Consider the following 27,095-nt stretch of genomic DNA (forward strand, 5'->3'; position numbering starts at 1 on the left):
GTGATTGTTCTTTCTCTGTGAAATGCGGATTTCTGTGCCACGTTGGACGTAACTTTTAGAAATAACTTCAGGCTGCAGTTCTAAGCAAAAACAGTGACAGCAGTTAGCTGCCGAATTAAATCAACATAAAATACTAAAGAAAAAAAACTTCGCTGGACGATGGTGAATCAAACTTTCAAAGTTTGTGTGTATACAGAACGAATGAGAAAGACATACTTAAGAGTGGACTTGGGGCGGTTTTCTGAAGGTTCCCTACTCTCCGTCATAATTAAAATTTGGACACTTTATTTATTTAATTAAGAAAGAGGGCGGGTTTAATATCCACCCTCCCCAGATTCTTTCCAGCACTTGTTGAGTAGGAAAAATTCAGAGTTCTATTTGTAATGCCATCCAGCTGACATTCAAAGTCACACTCTCTGCCTCTTCGTGTACTTATGACAGTAACTGCCACTGTTTTTTTTCTTTCTTTCTCCTTCTCCTTTTTCTTCTTCTTTTTCTTCTTCTTCTCTCTCTCTGTCTCTTTCTCCTTTTCTCTCCCCCTTCTCTTGTGAAGTCACACCTTGTTTGCAGACCTCAAAACAAAACATCTGACCAGCGATTGCGTTTGCACACCAGTTTCCTAAGGCAGAGAGAGGCTATTGATTGGAAAGTGCTAAATATTACTTTTAATTTCCAGAGCAAGAAGTCAACAGCTTGTTCATCACTACAGTCATCATTCTCCAAAAACAGTGTTAAAATATGCTCCTGGTCTTCTGTTGGATGTATAAAGAAGGAGAATGAATATCCCTGAGAATCCCCTCACTGTTGCTCATTTCAGACTCAACATGTAGCCTGACATTGAAACTCAGTTATAACCACGCACCTCTCAAACTTTAAACACATACACACACACACTAAAACGTTGTTGGAATTATTATATTGGTATAAGTTATTGTAACAGGAATTCCTAGAGCCATTATAAAATACAATTTGTGCTTAAATGAGGTTACAATTATATTGAATTTTAGAAGGGAAGTGAGGACTTGTAATCGTGAAATCTTGTTGTAAGGTCTCCAAAAGGAACAATATGTATTCTAGTGAGCAGCATTTGATGAGATTGTTTCCTTGGAAATTAGAATTTGTTTGTAAAAGTTCAGGAACTGGGTATGTGTGAAGGATACTGGTCTTACATACCGGTCTGATTTCAGGAAGGATATTATGTCATTCCATAAACTGTGTGCAAGTCTTGATTGAATAGAAACAAAAGTAATTATTTCCCTGTGGCTTGATTTAAAAATACTTTAGGCTTAGAACGAAAACCAGCTCCATTTTTAGAGGCTTCTAACAATGGTGTTTTACCAGATGCCATCACCATTATGGGTAGAGGGGCTTAATGAGTGTTAGTGATGACTTATAATGCTCTGTAAATGTTCCGCAGCATGCATTTAAGCTGCATTATGTTAGAAACATTGCGTATGAATAGCTTTGCAAGTTTCCTTAAGTGTTTCTTCAATAGTTGACTTGATTAAAAGTTACGTATATTCTTTTTGGAATAACCATTAGTTTTCCATTCAGCACCAGAAGTTCTGAATGCACTATCCTTGAAAGTATACTGAGTCTGTGTTTAATTTTGCCTGATTAGAGAATTTGGGTATTCTCACCTTTTTATTGTGGATGGTTGAATGTTTGATGTCAGTGAATACTTAAAAATTAAAATTGAGGGGGTCAGGCAGTGGTTAACCTAGTTAGGCACACATAGAACTATGTGGAAAGATCTACGCAAGGACCCAGGTTCTAGCCCTGGCTCCCCAAGTGTGGTGGGGACACTTCACAAGCAGTGAAATAGGTCTGCAGTTGTCAATCTTTCTCTCCCTCTCTCCTTACCCCTCTCCTCTATTTCTGTCCTATCAAATAAAATAGGAAAAATGGCCACCAGGAGTGGTGGATTCATAGTGCTAGCACCAAGCCCCAGCGAAAACCCTTAATTGATAATTAAGACAAGAGGGACATATGGAAGAATTCCAACATTCCAGTGGTTTATTTGTTAATATCATACAACTAACTGTCCAGTAAACTATTGGAATAGTAACAACATGATTTCTGGTGGGTTTACTATACTAGCAGATTGTTTTACCTAATGGCAGAGTGTATTGGTTGAGCATTTATAGTGTATTAAGACTCCTTTAAAAGATTAAGAAAAAATGGCCACCAGGAGCACTGGATTACTAGTGCCAATACTGAGCCCCAGAGATAACCTTGATCGCATTAAAAAAAAAAGTCTTTGTAGATTTTAAAAAATATTTATTTATCCCTTTTGTTGCCTTTGTTGTTTTATTGTTGTTGTTATTGATGTCATTGTTGTTGGATAGGACAGAGAAAAATCGAGAGAGGAGGGAAAGACCAAGAGGAGAAAAGAAAGATAGACACCTGCAGACCTGCTTCACTACCTGTGAAGTGACTTCCCTGCAGGTGGGAGCCAGGGGCTCGAACTGGGATCCTAATGCCAGTCTTTGCGCTTTGCACCACGTGAGATTAGTAATTTTATTATGCCCATTTTGAAGGCTTAGAAAGAATAGCAATATAGGGTACAAGTAACTTCTCTGAGATTATATTGTATGAGCTGGTAGCTGACTGTGACTCTAGAGCTCATATTCTACAAAACTGTAGGCTGTACTTTTGTTTTTATAATGAGCCTTGGCATGATGAGCCTATGGTTGATCTTTTTGATTACTATAATATGCCAGTGATCTTTCTGTCATTTGTGCTAATGATAAAAGAATTGGTATCATAATATTGGATTTTGAGTCAGGCTTTATTTCTCTAGTGGAAGCAAAGTGCTATGTGTTTTTCTCTCCTTTAGCAGTTAGCATCCAGTAGCACATGCTATCAACTCATTTTACTAAAAGGCCTGTAGTATATATTTTTTTCTTTTACCGGTGCACTGTGTGGCCCTAGCTTATGGTGGTACGAGGGGTGGGGGGAGTTGAAGGTGGAACTTTGGAGTCTCAGGCATGAGAGTTCCTTTGCATTACCATTATGCTTTCCACCCTTTGCCCAGCCTGTAGTAATTCAATGAAAGCTTATTGAGTGCATAATAAATTAACAGCAACATTACTTTTGCAGCTTACGTATCAGTATCTTGAAATGATAGCCACATAAGTAAAGTTGTTTGCATTACTTCACTGTAGATCTTTCAAGGAAGAATTAGCATTCTACTAGTATAATTTGGGGGCATCGTTATTTATAATCTCCCCCTGGCTTTTGGGAACAGTGAAAACTAAAGCAAGTTGCTCTCTGCTGACCTCATTACAGTAATTGAATGGCATGGACATGATTCAACAGAAGATACACTCATGGGGAGGAAAAACAAGGAGTAGAAATAAAGGAATCTTTGATGATGCATGGCATCAGAATTAGTTGCCCCAACCCAGGATGAATCTAAACTTGCTTGAGAATCTAAACTAATCTTGAGTTATGCTCCAGAATATACATTCATCAGTTCTCTGGCCATGTTTTTCAGTCCTAGAGTTCTAAGTCAGTTTTAAATTTTAAGAGGAGATGAGTTATTTAAAATAGAATGCTATTTTTCAGGCTGAAAGTTTATCAGAAGTCATCCTGGTCATAACCCCACAATCTTGCTGAATCAATGGGGAAATTGTTACAGGGTAAGGGAATGGAAATAGTAACTGTTCTTATTTCCTTCACTGACAGCTAGAATGGACTGAAGGCTATATGTTGAAGAGATGGAGGAAGAGCACTCCAACCATAGAAAGGGAGAATTAGAATTTTTTTTGCATTGTATGATGGCTATGATTTATTGGCTATGTTATGTATAATTAAAGTCTATATATACATGCGTAGGCTATTTGGAAAATCCAAGTCTAAGCAGATATAATCAATTACTCTGAAATAAGTCATTGTGCAACTAAACATAAAGAAAATTTAAATTAATGATTAAAAGTAGCGTGATATAAATCAGCTTGTAAAAACCATAAAATTGAGTAGGGGTGGGGGAGATATAGCTTGCAAGGATGCCCACCTAAATATCCCCCTATTATTTTACTGTAGCAAGTTCCAGAACTTCAATTCACCTTCATTTTTTGATGAAAGTGAAATGGCTGGGGGTATATTTAAGTTCTCTCTGTAATTGAGTATCTGCATCAACAAGAGTATGGGAAGCAGAATAACTTAAATGCAAAATAATATAAAAATGTAAAGGAAAACTATTTCATGGAATAAATTAATGTCATATTTTTTCCTACAACTTATCAAAGAAATGATTAAAATACAAATTATATTTTTGTTCTGTCTCTGCCAATAATTAATCTTGCGATATGGGTTAAGTCACAGCTTCTATGAGCATTAAGGCTTTAAACATATTTTACTTATTTATTATTGGATAGAGACAGAGATCAATTGAGAGGGAAGAAGGAAAAACACCTGCTTCCCTGCTTTACCACCTCTGAAGTTTCCACCTTGCAGGTGGGGACCAGGGGCTTGAACTTGGGTCCTTGTGCACTGTAATGTGAGTACCTAACTAGGTGCACCACTACCTGGTCCCCCCACATTAAGATTTAGGTTAATTAATCTGTAAAGTCCCATCATTGCTAAAATTCTAGAATTCTGTGATCACACCAATATTACTTTAAGAGAGAGACTTCTTAAATTTTCTTATTATATCATTCAACATGTACCAGATACCTGTCTGTCTTTCTCCCTTTCAAATAGGAATGTCAGGATGTCCAGTTCTGGGAACCATTTATATGTCAGTATAGTTTATAATTATAAAGGAACTTGTATCATTGAAATTTCTTTCTCTGGAGTCCAGGACTGTAAAGCGAAGTGATTGTGATGCTTGCCCTATTAGAGGGACTGTAGAGACTAAAGAATGAATATATATATATATATATATATATATATATATATATATATTCATATAATATATATCCCAGTAATATATCCCAATAATATATATATCCCAATAATATATATATATATATATATATATATATATATACCATTCTCACAAGAGATCTCTTTTTTCTTGGTAAAAAATACACACTTCAGGCAGATGCGCTCTTTCACTTGCGAGTGCACTTGATTTCTCAAGTGCGCAACATGGTTTCAAGCTCTGGCCTCCACAACATTGGGGGAAGTTTCATTGGTACTGCTGTGGTGTCTCTCCCTCTCTTTTTTGTCTGGAAAAGTCAATCTAGAGTAATAAAGCCCTGGGGGTCGGTGAGGGGATGGAGAGAAAGAAGGAAGAAAAAAAAAAGGAAACAAAAAATGGAGAAAATAGAGAAATCTCATTACAAGGGAGTTTGCACTTCCCTTGACCTTGTATCTGAGATTATTTTTACGCAGAGATAGCACCCGAGTTGAATTTACACAATGTGGAATAAACTGCTGTTCTTTTGCTCCCAAAAAATACGGTACCAAGGGTGTATGTCTTCTCTCCATTACTCAGTCAAATCAAATGGCATCTTGGGAATTTGTCCAACTTAAGTGGAATCATTGCTCTTCCCTGCCAGATGATCGATCCCCTTACCAACTGGATGACACTGGTCAAAACTCAGCAGTCGTTTCTTCTTTTGGATTTGCTGTTTCTCTATGCTTAGCCTTTTCCTGCTGCGCTACTGTTTTGGAAAATAAGGGCCAACACTGTCGGAAAGACAGACAAAGTAGAGAAAACAAGGTGAGAATGAATCAGACATATAGTATGCAAGTTCTCAAAAAAAAAAAAAAGAAAGTGAAGTGACAAGTGTCTGAAATATACATTTCATGAATCAGAGTTCATGCAGTTCTATGCTGGTGCCTGTACATGACAGATACTAGTTAACCAAAAGTTACAGGAAAAGCTATTGAGTAAATTAAGTGAACTGAGTAGTATCTAAATAATTATCACATATTTAAAATGTAAGTAGTTAAGTAAAAATTCCATAGGAAAATTAGTAGGAAGCATCACATAAAAACTCTGAAAGTGTAACCAAATTGTGACTTACGTGGCTAAAATTCACTGCTTTTATTAGCTTGGTTTTTTGTAAACACACATTCCAGATGCAGGCAGTGGCCAAATATGGATTTTGTAACCTTGGTTTAAGTGAATAGAGATTCATTTTTTTCTCACATATCTTTTTTTCTTGCAGTTAGTGTTTTCTCTTTCTCTCTCTCTTTTAAAATTATATTTTCTTTATTTTGGATAGAGACAGAGGGATGCTGAGAGGGGAGGGAGAGACATAAATGGACAGAGACACCTACAGTACTGCTTCTCTGTGCAGGTGGGGACTGGAGACTTGAACCTAGGTTCATGGTCATTGTAATATGTCCTCTCCACTGGGTGTGCCACTGCCCAGTCCTTCTTTCATTCTAAGTAAATTTTGTACAATGCTTAGCTCTATAATACAAGGAGCTTTACTTTCATAGCAGCCTTATCATGGGCAGATTTATAAGCACATGTTCAGAAAAAAAGATCACCACCAGTGGTCTGAGCAATTTGATGGATGACTTGAATGAATTTAGAAAGAGAAAATGAGAAGTGAATTATGATAAATCTCAAATTTAAAGGGAAATCACTCAGTGAGGATTTAATGGAGCTAGGTCATTAGTGAGAATACACTTTGCTTCTGCTTTTCATTAGCTGTGATTAACACAATGATGAGACAGTAGACAGATTATGATAGCAGATAGCAGAACCCAACTATGAACTGCACACCAAGTATTTGAATCATGTAAAAACTCATTTCCTGGGGAGTCGAGTGATAGCGAAGCAGGTTAAGCGCATGTAGTGCAAAGCACCAGGACTGGGGTAAGGATCCCGGTTAGCACCCCCAGCTCCCCACCTGCAGGGGGGTCACTTCACAAGCCGTGAAGCAGGTCTGCAGGTATCTATCTTTCTCTCCCCCTTTCTGTCTTCCCCGCCTCTCTCCATTTCTCTGTCCTATCCAATAAACGACGACATCAGTAACAACAATAACTATAACAATAAAACAAGGACAACAAAAGGGAATAAATAAATAAGTAAATTTTGAAAAAAACTCATTCCCTGGAGCAGGCAGAGAGAAAGTTCACCTGATGAAGCATGTACCTTACCACTACAGAGGACCTGGGTTGGAGTCGCCTGTACCACATAGAAACAGCATGGATTGAATTCTGGCACCAGGGGCCACTCCATGAATGGAGAGGTGGTACTGTGGTGTCTCTCCACTCTCTTCTTTGGTCTCTTGCTCTTCCCAGTTTCTTTCTGTAAAGGAAAGAATGTGATGGTTGACCTGGGAAGCCTAAGCAGTTTTACACATGCACAAGACCATGAGTGCTGTATTTTTTTAAAAAAAACATTTTCTGTCTCCTCAAAGGCAATTTATATATGAATGCTTTTTGTGCATAAAGGTGTCACATATTAATTTACATTTTTCCTTATTAGCCAGATGATTTGAGATACTTTGTGGAAGAATATGTGCCTTCATTGTGATTATGTAGAGATAAATCTGATGAATAGAAAAATGTAGGTCAGTGCTTCCTGGGAGGTGACTCAGTTGGTAAGAGCACTTTGTATGGGTGTTCCAGCCCTAAGCATTGTTTATGTATAGTCAGGACTGGTGGTCTGGATTCTCTCTCTCTATCATCTATCACTTCCCCTATCTCACAAATAAATCTTTTAAAATAATATTTATTTTCCCTTTTGTTGCACTTGTTGTTTTTTATTATTGTTGTAGTTATTATTGTTGTTGTTGTTGATGTCATCATTGTTGGATAGGACAGAGAGAAATGGAGAGAGGAGGGGAAGACAGATGGGGAGAGAAAGATAGACACTTGCAGACCTGCTTCTCTGCCTGTGAAGTGACCCTCCTGCAGGTGAGGAGTCAGGGGCTCGAACCAGGATCCTTATGCAGGTGCTTGTGCACAAATAGATCTTTTTTAAAATGTAGCTTAATTGATAAGATAAAACAAAAAATGGGTATTATAAGAAAATATAATGCATAAGACCCTGAGGCATTGTTACAAGTGGGCTGCAAATTTATTGAACTTCCCTACTTTAAGCAAAGGCTCAAGGAGCAGAGAACTCACCACATCCTTGAAGTAAAAACATAACATTGTGGCTTTTCCTGGGATTTGATATTTGGGAGAACTCCTCCCCAAAATACTGTAGGTATATGAGAGCAATAATATATGAGAGAAAAAGTACAAATCTCACAAAGGCCGACAAGAGATAGTGGATAATACTTTCAGACATTTCTACATTGAAGTCAACAGTAAGTCTCTTATAGTATCCATCAGTGGAGCAAGAGCATAGCAGTCCGTTATAATGCATGAAAAAAATATATGGGGTGTGTGTGGGTGGGAGAGAATAAGGAAACTCCAGAATGCAGTCCTCTGATTCTCTGGCTTATTCTAGAAATAACATGGAGCTTATCTAGAGAGATACTTTCTCAAGGCTTGCTTCACAGAGCTCTATTCCTGTTAAGATTTATTCATGGGGGATTTTTTTTGTTTGTTTTTCCCTGTGGTTAAGTGACTTTAGGAAATACTGCATCCTTTTCCCCTTCTTGGGAATTCATACTTGTAAAGGACTCAGGGCAATTTTAAAGTATTTTAACATTGTTTAAACTGTTATTTTTTTTCTTTTAACTGTTATTTTTTCATTATGAAATCATTTTTTTACCAGATACCAGAGAATGACATCTTGTAAAACCAATGTTCCTTGGGGAATGCATTTTGGAAAGGTTGATCTAGGAGAGTACAGGGCCTGTGGTTCATTTAGATAATTATCTTTGAATATATTTCTTGCATATATTGGTTCAAGGTTGTATTTTGGAGAGGAACATCGCAAGAGTTCCACATTTTTAGAAAAGGACACCTCTTTATACTTAAAAAATCATCTGAATAAGGCAGGATGAATATCTTTTTATGAAAATTTGTGACCAAAGAAGATTCTAGCTTGTTTAGGTGGTTGTTGTGTATTACTGGATAGAAAATTGAAGGAATATCGCAATACTTATGATGATTGCATGAGGAAGGGTCCAACAGTCTTTAAATCATTCTATAAAATAGTTACTGGTAAGGCAAAAGTTAGAAATCATTGTCTAGGGAGTCGGGCAGTAGCACAGTGGGTTAAGCACATGTGGCGCAAAGCACAAGGACCAGCATAAGGATCCTGTTTCGAGCCCCTGCAGGGGAGTTGCTTCACAAGCGGTGAAGCAGGTCTGCAGGTATCTATTTTTCTCTCCCCCTCTCTGTCTTCCCCTCCTCTCTCCATTTCTCTCTGTCCTATCCAACAACAACAATAATAACTACAACAAGGGCAACAAAAGGAAATAAATAAATATTAAAAAAAAAAAAAAGAAATCATTGCCCAACAGCTCTAGGTCTGTTTAATGTATGAGCAAGCTAAAGCCCTGGAGAGTGTGATACTGAGGTAGCTAACTCAGGATATCCATTGCTGCTGGGAAGTGGAGTCTCCACCCCCCAGGAAAGAAACAGGAAACTCTTGAGAAGTCTCAAATTCTCCCTGGCTGTAGATGCATGTACTCCCTGAAGTTCAGGCATTGATAGTGACAAGGAATCCATTTCTGAATTCTTGATCCAGACATACCATAGTGATATGAAGTGTAATTACAACAAAATCAAGTGACCTGAGAGATAACAGGTCATTGTAATTGATAAAATCTGTTTGCCTTTGTTGTATAAGCAACTTAGCAAGCAAGTTTCCCAAGAAGGCTGGAAATAGATTCTTAAGGTATTTTTCCTCCTACTGGCAAAGAGAGATACTGTATTTACATTGCACTGTGAATGACGCTTTTTAAAAATATTTATTTATTTCCTTTTGTTGCCCTTGTTTTATAGTTGTAGTTATTATTGTTGTTATTATTAATGTCATTATTTTTGGATAGGAAAGAGAGACATGTCTGTCCAGAAATGTCTGGTCCTTGCGCTGGTCCTTGTGCTTCCCGCCATGTGCACTTTATCGCTATGCTACCACCCAACTCCCCATGAATGATGCTTTTAAGCAGAAATCTACAAATTATCATACAACTGAAAAGAATGTACAGGGAATTATCCCAGATTCCTAGCCTAATCCTTGATGTTATGATGATAAGGCTATAGCAATCACTACACTCTGATGCAGTTTAAAGCAGGAAACATTATTGCCATAAAAACTTCTACACTTATTTCTTGAAAAGACATGACCTATGTCTGTCTGTCTTTCTCCTTAGAAGCTTCAAAAAAAAAAAAAGGAGACTTTGGGGGAGTTGGGCTGTAGCGCAGCGGGTTAAGCGCAGGTGGCACAAAGCACAAGGACCGGCATAAGGATCCCGGTTCGAACCCCGGCTCCCCACCTGCAGGGGAGTCGCTTCACAGGCGGTGAAGCAGGTCTGCAGGTGTCTATCTTTCTCTCCTCCTCTCTGTCTTCCCCTCCTCTCTCCATTTCTCTCTATCCAACAATGACAACAACAATAATAACTACAACAATAAAACAACAAGGGCAACAAAAGGGAATAAATAAATAAAATAAGTATTTTTTAAAAAAGGAGACTTTGGGAGTACTTGAAATGTAATTAAAAATTACAGAATATATTAATGCCATTTTAAAAAAGGAAATCAATAGAAATAAATCCAAAATATCTGGTCAAACTGTCAAATGATTTCCTTCACAGGACATAGGAATTCTGGCAATTGCAAGGTTTTGACAAAGGCTGAGCTTTTAATACACTAAGGGTTTGCTTTATGTTGCCTAATACTCTGATGAAACACAAGGGTGAAAGAGTGTAGAGAAGTGAAGGTTGTAAAGACTAGGCCTTCCTAAAATAGGTTATTTATATTTAAGTGTTTTGATATAAAGGAAACTTTCTTTTTTTTTTTGCCTCCAGGGTTATTGCTGGGGTTCAGTGCCTGCACCATGAATCCACTGCTTCTGGAGGCCATTTTTTGTCTCCCTTTTGTTGTCCTTGTTGTTGTAGCTTTGTTGTGGTTATTATTGTTGTTGATGGTGTCATCCATTGTTGCATAGGACAGAGAGAAATGGAGAGAGGAGGGGAAGACAGAGATGGAGAGATAAAGATAGGCACCTGCAGACCTGCTTCACCACCTGTGAAGCAACTCCCCTGCAGATGGGGAGTTAGGGCTCTAACTGGGATCCTTCCGATGGTCCTTGCACTTTGCTCTAGGTACGCTTAACTCACTGTGCTACCACCCAACCCCCAGAGGAAACATTCTTTTCTGACATTCCAACTTTCCTCTTCCAGGTTAATTTTGAAAACACAAAAGAATGGCAAGAACCTTGGATTAGTATATTCAGTCTAAGTGAATAGTAGCATTTCATATACATTTGCATTCATCTGTAGGTACAAAAATTAAATATGTTTTCCTCTAAGAGTTTTCCTATCTGCAAATTATTTATTATATATAAAATTGCTATAAGAAACTAAGGTAATAATTTCAGTGACAATGGTATTCTAATCATTTCTCCCATTTTGCCCCTCAAATAAGACTAGGTTCTAAATAGAGAAATTTAAAGTTCTCTCAGATCTTATGAAGAAAACATAAATGTCTAGCAACATGCATTTCTCAAAATAGTTATGAAGGTTATTGCACCACGTTTATTCTTTGGACCTCTTCTGTGTATTAACAGGTTCTGAATAATCAAGTTACCTTCACTTCTACCACTGATCTCTTTTGGATACAAGAGTCTGTTAATATTTTCTTCTTTCTTCTTTTTGTTGACACATTTTAATACATTATTTTTTCTTCTATTTTATCTATTTACATTATGAGGCTTTATTCCTATATGGAATTTGTATTCTTTTTAATTATTACAGATTTACATGTCGACAGAGGTTTGAATCCACACTTTTCCCACCAGAGTTTTGAATTCAGTCTCCCCACTGCAATCCCCCACAGTTCTCCTAAGGTTGTAGACATGGGCCAACCATCTTCTCTACAACTATCTGTCCACATTTATACATAGTTACTCCTTCTTTTTCTGACTCAATCTTCTCTTCCCCTCTGAGCCACTCATGACATCCATATGTCCCGCTCCTTTTCCTTCTCTCTCTCTGGGTGCTGATGGAGCTGTAGTTCAGAGCCCTCTTATCTTCATCCTATCACTCTCCTCCACTGGAAGTATGAATCAAGGTTGTTTAAGGGGAGCAGAAGGTAGGAGTTCTGGCTTCTCTACTGAGCATGGGCATTGACAGGTTGACCCATAACCCCAGCTTGTTTCTGTCTTTCCCTAATGGACCAGAGCTCTGGAGATGCAAGGGTCCAGGACACATTAGTGAGGTTGTCTGCCCAGAGAAGTCAGGATGGAGTCATGGTAGTATCTGTAACTTGGTGTTTGGAAGGTGGCATTACCTAAGTTGAGAAAAAGTGGTTAATGAACAGGAACCAAAAAGTAGGATTAGAACAGATGAGATTAGGGACTTTAGGGTAGAAGAAAGCTAGGAAAACCATTTTAGGCATGTTCCTGAGGGCATACAACTGTGGTAGTTTTGCTTGAGTTTCGTAGCTAGCCTGAGGTTAGATAAAAATATTGTCTTGGGAGTTGGGCAGTAGCGCAGTGGGTTAAGCACACGTGGCGCAAAGCGCAAGGACCAACGTAAGGATCCCTGTTCAAGCCCCTGGCTCCCCACCTGCAGGTCACTTCACAAGTGGTGAAGCAGGTCTGCAGGTGTCTTTCCTTCTCTCTGTCTTCCCCTCCTGTCTTCATTTCTATCTGTCCTATCCAACAACAACAACAGCTATGACAACAATAACAACTACAACAGCACAACAACAAGGGCAACAAAATGGAAAAATAGCCTCCAAGAGGAGTGGATTCATATTGCAGGCACCGAGCCCCAGGAATAACCCTGGAGGCAAAAAAAAAAATATTGTCTGACCCATGTTCAGTGGGGAAGCAACTACAGAAGCCAGATCTTCCACCTTCTGCACCCCATAATGACCCTTGGTCCATACTCCCAGAGGGATAGAGAATAGGAAAACTATCAGGGGGAGGTGATGGGATACAGCGTTCTGGTGGTGGGAATTGTGTGGAGTGGTATCCCTCTTTTCCTATGGTTTTTCTCAGTGTTTCCTTTCTATAAATAAAAATAAAAAAAGAATATTGTCTGAGAGAATGGTGTCAGAGTAGAGAAAATGGCTTAGAAAGTTGAATTAGGGCAGGGAGTAGCTCCCATTATTGTAAAAAAAAAAAATTCTGTGGCTAAAATTAACTGTTTACCTCCATCCAACTGCTTTAGGGCCCATATATTTAGCACAAAAGCCTGTGTAATCTCCAAGTCCTTATTGGTCTGAGCTTATAGTTCATGATCACATCTGAGGAACACTGCAGGCTGTACCCATTTCAGGACTAGTTTTTTTCTTTTCTTTTCTTTTCTTTTTTTTGAGGGGCAGGATACCCCCAGCTTCCCTTCAGAGACTGGGGCTATCCCTACCATCATTACTTTATGGTAAAGCCAAGTGTTGGTATGCTTCTAGTTCTGCTTCTGGGATCTAGTTCTGCTTCTGTTACATTGCTTGACGTTGTGGTCTATTTACATGATCTTTCTGTTACATTGGTTTGGTCTCACACCCCCTGCCTCCAGGAGATTTGGTTTAGCCCTTGCTAGTTCGCTTCTCCCTTCTCCCCCCCCCCCCCCCCATCCTACGTACTTCCTGAGTTCCTGAGTTCCAGCTGCTGACACCAAGGAGAAAGATGGAGGAGCACATTGTGTGGTGATTAGGTGGTTGGACTGCTTGCCCGCTGGTGAATAAAGATTAAATTGCGTTCTCAGCTCAGCCGTGTGTTTCTGGTCATCTGTTACCCGCCCATGAAGTCAGCCCGGTGAAAACGACAGCCAAGGTCCTGGGAGGGCCCACAAGATGCTGTTCCTTATGGAAATGACCAGTGGTAGTGGAGAGAGGAACCCTTTAGAGATCTAGGCCCATCATATACATACACATTCTTTTTCACCATTAGTATTCCACTTGCTGTGCTTTTAGGAGGAATAAGTAAGGCAGGCAAGACTACTAAGGTGTTTTTATTACTGGCTTCCTAGAAGAAGGAGGAGAGTAAACTTGGTGATAAAGTCCAGAGATTAGTCTTGTGGAATATACCTGTGTCTTGTGGGATATATCTGTGTCTGAATTCCTCCTCTGTTGTTCCCAACACTGAATGTGATGTAATTCCACATTTGAATCTGTTTATATAAACATTGGCCAGGACGGCCATCCATTGGGGTTTCCTAGAACAACTCAAAATGATAGCTTAAGACATTGAGAGGTGGACATTTGCTTCTTCTGTGACTATCTTGCAAGAGTTGTTTTGTAGAGAAGATGTTGAGATCTTTGTTTTTAGAGGCAAATAATTGAAACATGTTCTTTAAATTTCAACTAAGACTTTTATGTACTGATGCTTCCATCAATGCAGTGGAGCCTGGTCTTGAACCTGAGTCATGCACATGGCAAAGTGCACACTGTCCAAGTGAGCCATTCTGATAGCACAGTATACCAAGATTTTTAAGGCAGGCATAGCACATTTTTGAGTCTTCCACAAAGGATTCACTACAACATCTGAAATTAAAAATAAACATATTTTTAATTTGAATTCTAATGAAACCCTTTTTTCCTCCAATTGTTTTCTTTGTTCAATTTTGCTCTTTCATTTACTCTAAACTAACCTGAATTAGTCATTGTAGATGAGTTCATGTTTTCTAGCAATAGAAGACACAATTTTCAGCAGAAATGTTCCTGTCTCTTAGAATCATTTGGCAGTAAACTCTAAAGTTGAGAGAGGGCAGCAGACAGGATTGTGTTTTTGTTAAGTATAGGGCAGACTGAAAGGAAGGAGTGGGAGCAAGACCTGAGCTAAGAATCATCAAGGAGAAGTAGATGGCTATATTTATTGATACGTAGCTGATGGTTAAATTACTATCTGAATTTCCCTCTCAGATTGTTGTGATTTTTCTAAATGAAGTTTCCCTTGAGATTTTAGTTAATGTAGTAGGAACTTCCCAGTGGCAAATGTCTTTGTGTAGAAAAGTTAATAGAAAACAAATGTTGGAACAATGTTGTTAAACTTTCTAATGCCCAGATGGCAATTTGAAAACCAAGAACTATCTTTCTTAAACTAATTCAAACACTAGATCATTATGGAAACTGAACACACAGAGAGGCCACTGCCTGCACTAAATCACTAAAAATAAAATAAAATAAAATAAAATAAAAACTAATTCAAACAAAGAGACTCTCATTGCCTAATTTCACTCTTAAGAATTTCATACCTTTTAGTTGAAGGATATTCTCCATGGTTTCTGAACTTCTCAGATCTGAAATATTGCATATGAATCTGATCATTAGCACTTACTGACATTTGTTATTAGAAATGAATGGATTAAGTAAACATGGATTATCCTGCTTTTTCAGTTATGGGTTATATGTATGTTCTTCGGATCTTCTTCATTTAGAATTTGCCCTATGAAGATAGAGATGTTAGTATCATCTTGATATAATAGAATAATTTAATCTTACAAACTTTGTAAACAAACAAACAAAAAACCTTTTACATAGGGTGAGATATTTAATGTGTATATTCAATGCCCTGTAATTCCTAAAATTATCTGATGCTAGTTCCTTCACTGGTATAGTACATGAAAGTTTGAGAAGCAATTCTATATTCATGGCTTTTAAAAACATTATGGAGTTAGAGGAGAGAGAAAGAACCAGATCTTGACTCTAGCACATGTGATGCCAGGGATTGAATTTAGGGGCCCAGGCTTGAGAGTCCAAAGCTTTATTCACTTTGTTACCTTCCAGGTCACTCATTGTCTTTTTGAATATGTGTATAAAGTGGTATTATAGTCTTGAATTAGGAGGTTGTGTCCCCTAAAATCAGACTTTCAAAGTAATGCCAGATGTACATGCAACTTATCCTGCTTGGAAATGCTTTTAATCTTTTCTTTCTGAGTCATTTCTTTAGAAGTGGATTTTCACTTGATTTTGCTGTGTGGAAAAGCAGGTTAACTTGAGCAGGCTCAAAGATAAGTATAAATTCTCTTGATAGAGGAAAGAAACTTGGCAGTTAGCAGCATAGCTGTAAAACATTAACTTAGTCGTAGAGTAGAAGTGGCTGTGGGATCCAGTTTTTCACCCCTCTCTGCTTTCCACTTAGAGTAAAATGACTTTCTTACCTCCAGCTTTCTAATTCAGTTTTGGAGAAAGCCATTCTGTTTCTTTTTCATGTGAGGTTTCTCCTCTCTGTCACTTGCTGTCATCTTTGATCATCATAGTCAAGGTAGCCCTTAGAAAGGAAGCCCTGCAGCTTCCATCCTGTGAAGCTTATGGTTTTGTTCCATGATGCAGGAATGACACTGGGTTGAAGCAAGTTCTTTTCAGTTCATTAACTCTCAGTCATGCTTCCTGCAGGCTGCTAGAGTCTATGCAGCTGCACCAAGAGGTGATATGCAGTGGGCTGAGGGAGAACATTTCCACTGGGTCATCCAAGTGAAAAGAAAGTGAAAGTTGGAGTTTGTCATGGGGAGACATGTTGTCAGTTGTCAACATAGTTGTTAGCATTCATGTGTTAGTTTAGATGAAATGTTTTGGGTCTGGGGATTGGTAGTTAGATGCTTTATTAATTTTATGGCACAGTTTAGCTTGTGGGCTGTGTACAGAATTCTCCAAGTAGTGTACTTACATCTATTTACTTATTTATTTATTTCAGCAATAAACCAGGACCGTCTGCATGTGCAGTTCCATTGCTACTTTCCTTGTCTTTTTCTGTTTGTTCCTTTGTACATTTGCTCATTATCACTGGGGCACTACTGCTCCCGGTTGCCACTTACAGATAGAAAGATACCACATCACCAAAGCTTTACCTCAGTGTGGCAGGGGTCAGACTCCTCGATATCATATTTTATTTTATTTTATTTTATTTTATTTTATTTTATTTTATTTGTCTCCAGAGTTATTGCTGGGGCCTGTGCCTGCACTATGAATCCACTGCTCCTGGAGGCTGTTTTTTCCCTTTTGTTGTCCTTGTTGTTTATCATTGTTGTTGTTATTATTGTTGTTGTTATTATTACTGTTGTTGTTGTTGGATAGGATAGAGAGAAATCGAGAGAGGAGGGGAAGACAGAGAGGAGGAGAGAAAGATAGACACCAGTAGACCTGCTTCACTGCTTGTGAAGGTACCCCCCCCCCCACAGGTGGGAAGCTGGGGGTTTGAACCAGGATCCTTAAGCCAGTCCTTGCGTTTCCCGCCATGGGCACTTTACCCGCTGCACTACCGCCCCCCCCCCATCTTCTTTTAATATCCTTTATTTAAATTAAGAGATTGGGGGGAGAGAGACAGAGAAAGAGAGAGAGGGAGAGAGAGAGGAAGATGCACAAGCTGGAGCACCAGACAGCATAGCATTGCTCCACCATCTGTGGAGCTTAGGCCTATGCATGGGACTCCCTTGCTGTGTTGGAACCTGAACTGGGGCTTGCTTATCTTAAGGTACATACTCTTCCCAGTGAGTGATCTCCTGCTTCCATAGTTGTATCTGTTCTTACTGAGCACTTGCTATTATGTACCTCAGCTATTTTCAGTGATATATATATATAGTTTATTTAGGTTTCTTGGACACATCAAAAGTTAAGTTTACTCATCTAGAAAATAAATATATAAGACCTAGTACTCAAGGTCCATTTTCCAGATGTGAAAATAAAGGCCCAGTGGGTTAAATAACGTGCTCAAAGTCTCCCAGTAAGTAGGTGGCAGACTGGCTGGGCTTTGAATTCTGAGTATGTATAGTTTTAGCACCTGAGTATTACCATCACTCATTCTATCTTGGCATGTCTGCCTCAAATCACAGGAGCTTGCTTGTCTTGGTTTGGTTCACATTTTAGCACTGGTTTGGTTCACATTTTAGCACTGTCTCTCCCTTTCCAGTCTCTCAAGTTGTTATGAGTTCTTGATTGAGCCTCCCCAAACCAGCAGCAATTCCACATGACCATCCCCTATACTAACTGCCTCTGTCTCCAGCCCCAAGGCTGACTGCTCTTTATCAAGAACTCAGTGTCCAAAGTAAATGTCAAGGCAGCAGCATTCTGGCCTTTGGCAAGGAATGTAGCATGGTTAGGTAGGAACAAGCATAGAAGGAAAAGAACAGCTACCTCCACCTCCTAACCCGCCTTTTCCAATGTTATGAAATGCTGCCCTTCTTCCTAGAAAGTGTTGGGGTGTGGGTAGGGATGGGGGACTGCTCATCCTTTTCCAAGTTTTTCCAGGACTCTTAGGACCCATGTTGCTCAATGACTCACTTGACCTTCACTTTGGACCTTTGTAGACAACTAACTATCAAGGAGGAGCTAGATCAGACATGTATTTTGCTTTGGGCTATGAGTCTTGAACTTGTCAGTTTCATAGTGCAAGGAAAGCATGATTATGTTAGAAGCTCTATTTCTAGGGAGAAGTCTTGGACAGAGATTCCCTCTCTTCACCCTTCCCCCCCGACCCCAGATTTTGCCATTTTGACCTCAGTCATGATAGAGGCCTGCAGACCAAAACAGTCATAGTTGTACTCTGCACTTGTAGCCAGAGAACAGTAGCCAGTCAGAAGAAAATATCAACGTTCTGCCAACTTCTGCTGTTTGTGAAATTTTGCCAGGAGCAAAACAGGATCAAAAATAATAAACAGACCTCCTCCCTTGCTGCAAGACTGCTATTTACATAAAGTGATTGATGAGCTGACTATGCAATGCGAGTGATTAAGGAAGGGAGTTTTTCTGAAGAAGAGGTTTAATTTTGGGTGCCTGGTTGCATGTAGTTTGAGGGTTTCTCCAATAATTGGGTTCCCAAAGAGACAATCCATAGTATAGTGCTTCTCCTTCAGTATACAGAGCCTAGATCATGACTGAAACATCTGAAACAGGAATTCAGTGCAGCTCTAAAACTTCAATATGGAAAATAAATCCTGATAACATGAGTCTTAAGTAGAATAGATTAGTGTCCAGTACAAAGAGAAAGCTGACCTGTGTGGCAAACTCAGGGAACTAGAAAAAAAGGGATCCTCCATCTTAGGACAACTGTTCTAATCTGGTGACCATAAACTCTTTTTTTAAAAAATTATTTATTAATGATAGAGAGATTAAGTCAAATGGAAGGGATAATGCCCAACTCTGCTGTGGCCAAGAGAGGCTACCGCATTAGTGGGCATGGGCTGGTCTGAACACCAGAACTCCACAAAGCAACCCCCAGCTCTTTAGTCTTTTGCTGGGTACTAAGCTTCACCACACTTGCTTCTCTTTCTATCACTCAAGATACAGGAGTAATGTGACATTCTGTGGTTTGGTTTGGTTTCTAATTGGTTCCCAAATGGACACAGTCTACTAGCTCTTAGCTTTCTCTTACATTTTCTTTTATATATCTGCAAATTACTTTCATATACCTACAAGTGACTCCATATAATTAACTAGGGTCATTTCAAACTTCAGTTTTCCCTTTTATATTTCTCCATTCAGAGGTGTCAGGAATTTTACTCTGTAGTTTTCTTAGTTATTAAGCCTTGCTTGGCCCTTTGTGAAACTTCTCCATGACCATAAACAGAATAAAACTTCTTTTTAAAAAGTCAAACCTTTTTATGTGAAATATGTTGTGTTATAAACTCAGAAAGTCAAAGTGTCATAAATCTAGTGCCTTGAAGAGTTATGAATTTTCCATATGAATAAGGCTGCCTTTGTTTTTTAAACTGATTTTATTATGGATTCTCTTGGTAGTATGAGGCATTTTACAAGTTTCACACAGATTTTATTTTAAAATCTGCATCAGAAACTTAAAAGGAAAAAAATATGGTTGAGTTTATTTTAATTGCTTCTAAAACTTATCTGTTGTTCTTCCAGAAATTCTAGTTTCTCTTTATTTGAGGGGGGTGGGTGGTTGGTTAATGATTGACAATAAAGCTGTTGGCACATGGGTGCAAAACACAAAAAGTAAAACTTGGACTGGTTTGGTATATTGTACCAAGGAAAGGACTCTGAGGAGGGAGGTCAGGGAGGGGCTGGAGGTGGGCTTTGAGGTTCTGGTACACAATGATGGAAAAGGGCCTAGGTTGGAAGTGAGAGTGTTTCTCTTTCTCTTTCTTTTTTATTAGGGGATTAGTGGTTTATAGTAAATACAGTCATTGATACATATGTAAATTTTCTCAATTTTCAGCAAGTCACTCTCACCCCCAGCCTAGGTTCTCTTCCACCATCATGCAGCAGGCCCTGAAAGATCACCCCTACCCGAGTCCTTTGCTTTGGTGAAATATACCATACCCAGTCCAAGCTTTATTTTGTATTTCCCCTTTATTTTCTTGTTTCTTAGCTTCTGTCCATGAGTAAGATTATCCCATATTCATCCCTTCTCTTTCTGGCTTATTTAACTTAACATGATTCCTTTAAGCTCCATTCAAGTTGAGGTGAAGAAGTTAAATTCATCATTCGTAATATTTGAGTGATATTCCATTGTGCATATATACCACAAATTTCCTTTTTTTTTTAAAAAAAAAAAAACTTATTAGTGATTAAAAAATGATTAACAAGATTGTGAGATAAGGGTACAATTCCCACCACCAGAGTTCCATGTCCCATTCCCTCCATTGGAAGCTTCCCTATTCTATATCTCTCTGGGAATATGGACCAAAATTCTTTATGGGGAGCAGAAGGTGGAAGGTCTGACTTCTAATTGCTTCTCTGCTGGACATGAACTTTGGCAGGTGATCCATATTCCCAGCCCATTATTTTTTCTTTCCCTATTGGGCTAGGATTCTAGAGAGGTGAGACCGTGGGTCACATTGTACCACACTTTCTTAGCCACTCATCTGCTGTTGGACACTTAGGCTGCTTCCAGGTTTTAGCTGTTAGAAACTGTACTGCAATGTCTTCTGCATTTCTAAGGCTGATCATTTCTGTTGGGCTGGCCATTCCTTTTAGTGGTAGGATTGCCTGGTTACAGCATGTTGTCTGAGTCTGAAGTGTCTGAGGAAATAAGTGTCACACTACACAATTATCTGATGAAAGAAAGATATGACCAGCACTTTCCTGGCACTGGCCTTTTCTCGTCACTGCCTGGTCTGACATGTCTCAGAATAGTCAGGGGAAAGGTAATGGGATGAAACACTTTAAAACATTCCCCTCAGACATGTTGGAGTTCTGTTTGTTAGTTTTGGTGTCTCCTCTACTACTACCCCCCACCCTTTGGCACATGTACTGCCACTAGTGGATTTTTGTAACACGAGCAATTACTAAGCTGTGTAGAAAATTTAAAAATTCCATGCCTGATGTCTGTGGACACAGTCCTTTCATAGTATTCTCTAATTCCATTCCAGGCAGTTCACTTTCTAACAAAGTCCCAAAACCTAGATATAGACCAGGTCCCATGAGATAGAGCATATGTTCACATGTATCTATAAATTAGGGCAAAATATATACCTGAAAGCAAAAGTACACAATAGTCTGCAGTTAGTATAAAGTTCCTAGTGAAATAGTATCTAATTAGACTTAGATACCCTCCTCACATACTTCCTATTACAGTTCTCTCACTCACTCCAGAGCTAACCTTATCAAAGCAAAGACTGCAAAAGCTGAATAAGGGCAAGAGACTGGCATACTTTAATGATGACTCTTTAGTCACTATCAGTCCGCCCCCCCCATCAGCTGGAGCCCTATTCAGGGGAGGCCTGAAATTCCCAAACAGACATGATGGGCCTAGACCTCAAATAAATCCCTCTCTCCATTGTTACTGGTCATCTCTATCAGGAACAACAAAATAGATCCCTTTGTGGGTCTCCATAGGACCTTGCCCTCAACTTGGATCAACAATGGTGGAGAATGTTCCTTCCTCTGAAGGGAGGATGGACAACATACTCTATGCTGCACCTGAGGAAGATGGGTCGACATTGGGGCAGCCTGGTATGTTTCTACTTATGACCATAGAATGTGAGCTCAGATCTACAGGGATGCAGAGGTCACGTAGGCTCCTACACTGAATATGGGTCCCAGACCAAATCAAATCAATGGGATTTACACTCAACAATATTTATACCCTTTTCCCATATTAAGGAGCTACTCTCATCCCTGATCCAGCTTTCTGGTCCTTTTCCAACCATAACATCATCTCCAGACAATAACTTGGATCCAGCTGCATATCAGATTTCAGGTTCAGGGGAAAAAAGAGAAAAAAAACTAGTATAGCCACAGGCCCTTTGGACTATAACTAAAATATGCCTACTAGCTATCTACAAAATGGAGGACCCCCCCAACTCTTCATCTGCACTATTACAGCCTTTAGGTTCATGATCAACAATTTGCTTGGGTTTCATTCTCTTTTCAACCATCAGATTTCAGATGCTAGCATGATGCCAACCAGACTTCCCTAGACAGACAACTCCACCAATGTATCCTGGAGCTCAGCTTCCCCAAAGCCCCACCCTACTAGGGAAAGAGAGAGGCAGGCTGAGAGTATGGATCGATCTGTCAATGCCCATGTTCAGCAGGGAAGCAATTACAGAAGCCAGACCTTCCACCTTCTGCATCCCACAATGACCTTGGGTCCATACTCCGAGAGGGTTAAAGAATAGGAAAGCCATCAGCGGAGGGGATGGTATACAGAGGTCTGGTGGTGGGAATTGTGTGGAGTTGTACCCTTCTTATCCTATGGTTTTGTCAATGCTTTTTTGTAAATAAATAAAAAAAGAAAAAAAATTTTAAAAATTACTGCACGCTCTCCATATTTTGGTTATTATATGGAAAGACTGGGAGTCTGGAGTGTAGTGTAATTTGACAGGGGAACATGAATGAGGAAGAAAGGAGCTTGCATATTGATAAGTAATCAGGTACTTGGAGTAACTTGCTGAAGCATCTTACTCCAACACAAGATAAAACTTTATAGCTTCTAAGCAGGCGTGGGTGAGACTAACTTCTCTCTACTCCTGAAATGCTGCTCTGAGCCTTTGTGGCTTTTGCCTTAGATCACATTCTGGTTTCTAGCTAGCTCTGCTTGAGGAACAGCCATTTAAACAGATAATCATGTTTTGCAAGTGATGCTAGTGGTTTCACAGAGGAGTTATATAGCCTTCAGACCTGAATTTATCTCAGAGATAAAAGAACAATAAGACTTTTTTTTTTCTTTGATTCTGGGAGGGTTTGAATTTTTTTGAAATTTGTAGTTCATAGATGTAGCATGCATTGTTTTCAAGTATGGACTTTGACATTCTTTCAACCTGAGTTCCCATCCTAGTTCCATCACTGATTAGCAGTGTGATGTGTAACAAGTTATGTCTCTGTCCTCATCTAAATTGAGAATAAAATTAATATCTACTGCCAGGATTTATTGTGGGATGAAGTATATATAAAGTGCTTAGCACAGAGCTAAGCACTTACTGAGAGCTTAGTGTTAAATTAAAAAAAGAAATAAAAAAAGGCACTACAACTCAGCAGTACAACTAGTACAGCCTATAGAGGAGACAGAACATGCACAACTTGGGATGATTACACATAAGGGGTACCATAGGGAAGGCTCACATCCATTGTGGATCTGATTTAGAATGTCTAAAGTTTCCTCAGAGGAGGAAAAAGTATGACAAAGTAAGCTTAGAAACTATGCAATTTAAACAAGAACTTGCATAATCAAATGGAATTTACCTTTCAAAACAGATAGTTGTCAAACTAAGGGTAGGACAGAAAATATTTTCATTTCTTAAACTAATGAGAGCAACCCCAGTAAGTTGAGCATATGAACTTCAGCTCTGGAATGAAACTGTTAGAAACATATCTAATTCTCCATCTTTCAAGTCTGACTTCCCTAAACGAAGCACTGAAATACACCAAAGCTATTCCAATATTCACCCTATATTTTACCTTTTTTTGTTTACTATGTTTATCCTATGAGTAAGGTCATCTGGTATTTTTCATTTTCCCTCTAGCTTATCTCACTTAGCACAGTTCCTTCAAGTTCCTTCAGGATGTAGCAAAAGAGAAAATTTTTTCATTGTTTACAGCTGAGTATTAGTTTCTCTCTCTCTCTCTTACACACAGACACACAGACACACACACACACACACACCATAAGTTCTTTAACAACTAATTTATTTTTTAAAATATTTTTGTTTATTTTATATTTTATTGGACAGAGACAGAGAAATTGAGAGGGAAGGGAGAGATAGAAAGGGAAAGAGACAGAGAGACAGATACCTGCAGCCCTGCTTCGCCACTTGTGAAGCTTTCCCCCTGCAGGTGGAGGCCAGGGGCTTGAACTCAGGTTCTTGTGCCCTGTAATGTATGTGCTTAACCACCTGGCCCCTAACAACTAATTTCTTATTGGACATTTAGATTGTTCTCAAATTTTGGCTATTACAGATAGTGCTGCTATGAACATAGGTGTGTATAGATTTCTTCAGATACATGGTTTTTGTGTTTGTTTGCTAGATCAGAAGGCACTGATTCTAAGCAAGGCAACAAAATAAGTGAAAAGTTTGACTTGAATAATTAACACTGTGGTCCAAAGGTGGCAGACTGAGAACATCTGGAGGAACTATAGGTAAGGTTGAAATCAAGTAAGTTCTGAGTCCAGACAATAGTGAGTTTGAATTTTTTTTTTGATAGATACTAAGTGTTTTTTTGGATATAAAAGTAATTAAGAGGAAAATAGTAGTTTCCATCTAGAAAGATAGATAAGTAAGCATGGATTTGGAGTGATTCCATTGACTAGTGAGTAATAGAACTAGTGATCAAGCATGTATTTAGTCAAGACCTTGTCTACACAGGGCAAATCATTATTCCATTTGATTTTTACAACTTTAATTATCACTCCCATTTTAAAGGTTAAGACATGGAGACCCAGTGAGATTAAAGTAACTTATTTTTTACTGTTAACTGTAAAACATCAATCCCCCAATAAAAAATAATAAAGTAATTTATTCAAGTTAAATAGAAACAACTAGCAGAGGCAGAAACTGGATCCAGGGCTTTTTGACTTTAAGTTTGGTTTTTCTCAATCCCACAAATATCATGAGGGATGAGAACTTTAAGTATGGCAATATAAGTGGTAAATATAGGTTTTAGTTCTATAACTTTTGAAAATGACAAAATATATGCTTTATACAATTTTAATGTTTCCAATTAATAACTTACCACTTCATGTTTTCCCCTCCTTTAAGAGTCCATTAATTTAACTGTGTTACTGTACTTTTAACTACAGATTTTTACTTCACTTAGAGATACCTGTTTATCAATAGTTCTTTCTAAGTAAGGTCTCCCTTATAACAGAAGCTACACTGGTTTGTAATTAAATTACCCTATGGAATGATACATATTTTCATTCTGCTTTAAGCATGATCTCTTTTAAGATGTTATTACTAGAGAATAAATAAAAATTAAATCTTATAGAAAGTTAATTTAATGTGGATGATAGAGTTGAATTCTGAATACCTAGACACTACAGATTACTTTTTCAAAGGAAATTTAATTCTCTTTTTAAAAATTTTTAAAATTTAATTCATTTGTTATTGGATAGGGACAGAAAAAATTGAGTGGGGGAGATAGAAAGGGAGGAAGGGAGAGAGACACCTGCAGCCCTGCTTCACCACTTATCAAGATTTCCCTCTGCAGGTGGGGACCAGGGGCTGGAACCTGGTCCCTTTCACATGGTAGTATTTGCACTTAACCAGGTACACAGCCACCTGGCCCTGACACTACAAATTACTTTGTCTGATTTTATATTTAAAAAGCTTTTCTTAAAGTATAATATATCAAGATATATGTATAATTTACTGCCAGGTTTTATAAATGTGAATAAACTGAAATAGTAGTAAATCAGGTCAGTTTCTAAATTAGTTTAAAACTACATGACTGGGGACCGTGTGGTGGTGCACCTGGTTGAGTGCACATGTTACAGTGCTCGAGGACCCAGGTTCGAGTCCCTGGTCCCTACCTGCAGAGGGAAAACTTCATGAGTGGTGAAGCAGTGTTGCAGGTGCCTCTTTGTCTCCCTTTCTATCCCCCCTTCCCTCTATTTCTGGCTATCTCTATCCAATAAATAAATAAAGACAATAAAAAATTAAAAAAAAACTACATCACTAATTTATAAAGAATCTCAATAAGCAATATGGCCATATAGGACTCCTGCTATTGTTATTTATAGAAAATTCTTAAGCAGTCTGTCATTATTTTATCAAGAAAGATAATTTAAAATGTCAACCATGTGAGAAGTAATTTAAAGATACTTAAATATTTTATGAAGTGTGAAATCACACATATTTGCCTCCAGCAGGCTCCCCACTTATATTGAATAAAAAATTCTCATACAGTATTTTATAAGAGCTATTAATATAAAGTTTTGCTTCTCTACCTGAAGTATAGTTCATATTTTAACTAGCTGCAGGTTAAATCCCAATTAAATGAGATAACTACAGGGCCTGTAGTGAGCTGAGTTTGTGTGCTTCAAGGAGGAAGAATCTGTTAGAAAATTGACTTATTTGGTAATACAGAAATCTTCTGACTTGTCTAATGTGCTTTTCAGCCTCCTTCCAAACCCCAAACACATTCCACCATTTTCTCAACATACTGTAGTCCATTAATTTCTGTTTAAAAGCCATTTTTTTACATTCTCCCAAGTCTAGTTCATTTTTATCGTTCTTTGTCAAGATGGCTATCTCTTTGGATAAGATGACAAGAAGTTATAGTGAGTCAGACAGAGCCTCTCTTCCTGTCAGGTTATAGTCACACTATCCCCATGACCTCTCCTCACAAGAAAAAACTGGAGATCATTGTCCACCCTCTGGGTGGGTTAGTGCCAGGAAAGACAGGCTGCTCCTGGCCCAATAACCAGCTTCTGAAGGTTATGACTACCCAAAGGATTTCTCTTCTTTCAGGGCTGCCACTTATGCTCTTGTCTGACGTTTACATGTTGATCCAGTTTTTTTCTTTCTTGCTGACCAGGCTGCACTGTACCTGGCTACAACACCTCTGTATTAGGAAAGAACTTTAGATGCTACTGGTGAGATGTGTGACCTCATCATGCTCAACAACAGACCCATTTCCTGACAGTTCTTATGTCACCTCCAATCCCACAAGACCCAAGTTCTCCAGTGAGAACTTCAGAGCCATCGTCATTGAGTTGC

At 38.6% G+C, this 27,095-nt stretch overlaps 1 protein-coding gene and 1 long non-coding RNA gene across 7 annotated transcripts in view; one reads left to right on the forward strand and one right to left on the reverse strand.

The window, feature by feature from the left end:
• The window catches only part of LOC132538640 (uncharacterized), a 915,711-nt gene that overhangs the window by 495,135 nt on the left and 393,481 nt on the right, over positions 1–27,095 (reverse strand). The gene's annotated exons all lie outside the window — the stretch shown is intronic.
• The window catches only part of STARD13 (StAR related lipid transfer domain containing 13), a 576,918-nt gene that overhangs the window by 362,566 nt on the left and 187,257 nt on the right, over positions 1–27,095 (forward strand). The gene's annotated exons all lie outside the window — the stretch shown is intronic.

This window comes from Erinaceus europaeus, chromosome 5 (assembly GCF_950295315.1).
Source record: "Erinaceus europaeus chromosome 5, mEriEur2.1, whole genome shotgun sequence".
NCBI classification, from domain to species: domain Eukaryota; kingdom Metazoa; phylum Chordata; class Mammalia; order Eulipotyphla; family Erinaceidae; genus Erinaceus; species Erinaceus europaeus.